Source organism: Salmo salar, chromosome ssa08, assembly GCF_905237065.1.
Source record: "Salmo salar chromosome ssa08, Ssal_v3.1, whole genome shotgun sequence".
In the NCBI taxonomy this organism is placed as follows: domain Eukaryota; kingdom Metazoa; phylum Chordata; class Actinopteri; order Salmoniformes; family Salmonidae; genus Salmo; species Salmo salar.
The window spans coordinates 25,035,552-25,040,551 of record NC_059449.1 but is presented as its reverse complement, the minus strand read 5'-3'; the positions used below and the strand labels follow the sequence as shown (position 1 = coordinate 25,040,551).

General features: G+C 43.1%; 1 protein-coding gene across 1 annotated transcript in view; it reads left to right on the top strand.

The window, feature by feature from the left end:
* Positions 1-5,000, top strand: part of LOC106592866 (ankyrin-2) — a 159,241-nt gene that overhangs the window by 19,013 nt on the left and 135,228 nt on the right.

Sequence of the window (5,000 nt, the reverse complement as noted above, 5' to 3'; positions counted from 1 at the left end):
CAACTGAAGGACGAATGTTGCAATTTATGTAGCTGATACAGTACACTTTCTGTTTTACAAATTGTGTGTGTGGTGTGTGTGTGTGGTGTGTGTGTCAATACTAGGGCGTGGTCTGTCTGTCTGTCTCTCCCTGTCTTTTCTCTCTCCCTCTCACCTCACCTCACCTCAACTCACCTCACCATATCTATCTATCTATCTATCTATCTATCTATCTATCTATCTATCTATCTATCTATCTATCTATCTATCTATCTATCTATCTATCTATCTATCTATCTATCTATCTATCTATCTATCTATCTATCTATCTATCTATCTATCTATCTATCTATCTATCTATCTATCTATCTATCTATCTATCTATCTATCTATCTATCTATCTATCTATCTCTCTTTTTTCTCTCTCTCTCTCTCTCTCTCTCTCTCTCTCTCTCTCTCTCTCTCTCTCTCTCTCTCTCTCTCTGTCTCTCTCTCTCTATCTCTCTCTGGGTGTGGTCTTGTTCCTCCCGTCTAACTGTCTGTCTCTGTTTTCTATCTCTAATAGAGTTGGCTGTCTGATAGTGTGTGTGTGTGTGTGTAACCTTTCCTAAGCCTAAGGAGAGAGCCAGTAAACATGGTGCCATTTAATAACTGGTAGCTATGAAAATAACAGTGTTCAGCCCGGGTCCATGGCTGGATCCGCAGGATGAGCGGGTTCTTTGGCCTGCACCAGAGCCGCGACCAACACTAGTCACCCCCTCCCCCCCACCCTCCCCATTTGGTTTCAGGTTTGCGGCCGGAGTCCGCACCTTTGGGGAGGGGGGTACTGTCACGCCCTGACCATAGAGAGCCATTGGTTCTCTATGGTGTAGTAGATCAGGATGTGACTAGAGGCTGATCTAATATGTCTATGTTGTGTTCTAGTTTCTTTTTCTATGTTGTTGTTTTGTATGATTCCCAATTAGAGGCAGCTGGTAATCGTTGTCTCCAATTGGGGATCATATTTAAGTAGTTATTTTTCCCACCTGTGTTTGTGGGATCTTGTTTCTGTGTAGTTGCCTATGAGCACTGCTTGAGCATCACGTATCGTCTATTCTTTGTTGTTTTGTGCGTTTCACTTAAATAAAATATGTGGAACCCAGATCACACTGCACGTTGGTCCGAGTATGCTTCCAGTTCGTACAACGAGCGTGACAGCTTGACTACAACCAATGTGTTGGATGCAGTTGCAGTTTGTTTTGATAGAAATTGATGCTGAATAATGTATCGTTTTGAAGTGACTTTTATTCTACACTGAACAGAAATATAAACACAACATGTAAAGTGTTGGTTTTATGAGCTGAAATAAAAACATCCCATAAATGTCCCATATGCACAAAAAGCGTATTTCTCTCCAATTTTGTGCACAATATTTGTTTACGCCCCTGTTAGTGAGCATTTCTCCTTTGCCATGATAATCTATCCACCTGACAGGTGTAGCATATCAAGAAGCTGATTAAACAGAATGATCATTACACAGGTGAACCTTGTGCTGGGGGACAATAAAAGTCCACTCCAAAATGTGCAGTTTTGTCAAACAACACAATGCCACAGATGTCTCAAGTTTTGAGGGAGCGTGTAATTGGCATGCTGACTACAGGAATGTCCACCAGAGCTGTTGCCAGAGAATTGAACGTCTCACCATTACAATAACAGGGAGGGGTTAGCATTTTATATCATACCACCAAGACATGCTAACCTGTCACCATTACAATAACAGGGAGGGGTTAGCATTTTATATCGTACCCCCAAGACATGCTAACCTGTCACCATTACAATAACAGGGAGGGGTTAGCATTTTATATCATACCACCAAGACATGCTAACCTCTCACCATTACAATAACAGGGAGGGGTTAGCATTTTATATCATACCCCCAAGACATGCTAACCTGTCATCATTACAATAACAGGGAGGGGTTAGCATTTTATATCATACCACCAAGACATGCTAACCTCTCACCATTACAATAACAGGGAGGGGTTAGCATTTTATATCGTACCCCCAAGACATGCTAACCTCTCACCATTACAATAACAGGGAGGGGTTAGTATTTTATATCATACCTCCAAGACATGCTAACCTCTCACCATTACAATAACAGGGAGGGGTTAGCATTTTATATCGTACCCCCAAGACATGCTAACCTCTCACCATTACAATAACAGGGAGGGATTAGCATTTTATATCATACCACCAAGACATGCTAACCTCTCACCATTACAATAACAGGGAGGGGTTAGCATTTTATATCATACCCCCAATACATGCTAACCTCTCACCATTACAATAACGTTCGTCTGACGGTCTCATTCATCATTATTCAGGATTCATTCATGGTTAATCGGTAATCATGGTAGAATCCACATTAATGTAGAAGTGTTTAGAAACACATTCTATTAGTTGTATTATATTCTGGAGTACAGAGGCAAAACAACAACACAAATGTATCACTGTCTCAATACTTTTGTAGCTCACTGTACATGGCTCAACAACATTATATTACATGATTAAACACTCACTAAAATACATTTACTCTCTCTCTCCATCTCTCGCTCTCTTTGTGTCTTTCTCTCTCTCTCCCCCACTTCCCCTCTCCATGTCTCTTCCTCTTGCTCTCCCTCTTTCGCCGCCTCTTTCTAGGACAGAGATGTTTGTGTAAGGAAGTACTATAATGCATTACTTAAACTAATCCCATTAAGTGAAGAAAAGCTTGACTCCAACCTTTCAGAGAGAGGGGGGTGAGATGTGTGTATGAGAGAGAGAGAGAGAGAGAGAGAGAGAGACGAGTAGAGAGAGAGAGAGAGAGAGAGAGAGAGAGAGAGAGAGAGAGAGAGAGAGAGAGAGAGAGAGAGAGAGAGAGAGAGAGAGAGAGACGAGTAGAGAGAGAGAGAGAGAGAGAGGGGAGAGAGAGAGAGAGAGAGAGAGAGAGAGAGAGAGACGAGTAGAGAGAGAGAGAGAGAGAGAGAGAGAGAGAGACAGAGAGAGAGACAGAGAGAGAGACAGAGAGAGAGAGAGAGAGAGAGAGACGAGTAGAGAGAGAGAGACAGAGAGAGAGAGAGAGAGAGAGAGAGAGAGAGAGAGAGAGAGAGAGAGAGAGAGAGAGAGAGAGATGACATGTTGTCGTAAAAGATGCATGTTATCCTCCCCTCGTTATGACTCATTCTGAACATAGAGACTATAGTTCTAGATCTGTTCCTGACTCATTCTGAACATAGAGACTATAGTTCTAGATCTGTTATCAGACTCATGCTGAACATAGAGACTATAGTTCTAGATCTGTTATCAGACTCCACCTGACAAGAAGCACTATAAACCCAACCCTCCCTTTTAGGATAGCTACCTCTTAACCCAATAAACACTACCAATACACTAACTGTAGCATTGTCTCACAACACACACACACACACACACACACACACACACACACACACCCCTCCATTGACCGGTCCGTAGGAACACAGCATGAACAGTGTTCTGAGATCAGGTTCCCTGCAGATCAATGGAGTCATGGTCTACGACCCAGATGGCACCCTACTCTCTACTTAGTGCACTACAATGAGGGCACAAGACGAGACCCTGATGCAGACACGGGAGGCAGATGGAGTCTTTGATATTTATTATAATCCAAAAGGAGTAGGCAAGAGAATGGTCGTGGATAGGCTAAAGTTCAGGAGGTACAGAGTGGCAGACATGCTCGTGGTCAAGCCAGGCAGAATGGTCAGGCAGGCGGGTACAGAGAACAGAGAACAGGCAAAACCCGGAGGACTAGAAAAAGAAGACGTGCAAAAAAGCAGGAGTACGGGGAAAACCATCCTGGTTGACTTGTAACAAACTGGCACAGAGAGACAGGAAACACAGGGATAATTACACTGGTACAGAGAGACAGGAAACAGGGATAAATACACTGGCACAGAGAGACAGGAAACACAGGGATAAATACACTGGTACAGAGAGACAGGAAACACAGGGATAAATACACTGGTACAGAGAGACAGGAAACACAGGGATAAATACACTGGTATAGAGAGACAGGAAACACAGGGATAAATACACTGGCACAGAGAGACAGGAAACACAGGGATAATTACACTGGTACAGAGAGACAGGAAACAGGGATAAATACACTGGCACAGAGAGACAGGAAACACAGGGATAAATACACTGGTACCGAGAGACAGGAAACACAGGGATAAATACACTGGCACAGAGAGACAGGAAACACAGGGATAAATACACTGGTACGGAGAGACAGGAAACACAGGGATAAATACACTGGTACAGAGAGACAGGAAACACAGGGATAAATACACTGGTACAGAGAGACAGGAAACACAGGGATAAATACACTGGTACAGAGAGACAGGAAACACAGGGATAAATACACTGGTACAGAGAGACAGGAAACACAGGGATAAATACACTGGTACAGAGAGACAGGAAACACAGGGATAAATACACTGGTACAGAGAGACAGGAAACACAGGGATAAATACACTGGTACAGAGAGACAGGAAACACAGGGATAAATACACTGGTACAGAGAGACAGGAAACACAGGGGTAAATACACTGGTACAGAGAGACAGGAAACACAGGTATAAATACACTGGTACAGAGAGACAGGAAACACAGGGATAAATACACTGGTATAGAGAGACAGGAAACACAGGGATAAATACACTGGTACAGAGAGACAGGAAACACAGGGATAAATACACTGGCACAGAGAGACAGGAAACAGGGATAAATACACTGGTACCGAGAGACAGGAAACACAGGGATAAATACACTGGCACAGAGAGACAGGAAACACAGGGATAAATACACTGGTACGGAGAGACAGGAAACACAGGGATAAATACACTGGTACAGAGAGACAGGAAACACAGGGATAAATACACTGGTACAGAGAGACAGGAAACACAGGGATAAATACACTGGTACAGAGAGACAGGAAACACAGGGATAAATACACTGGTA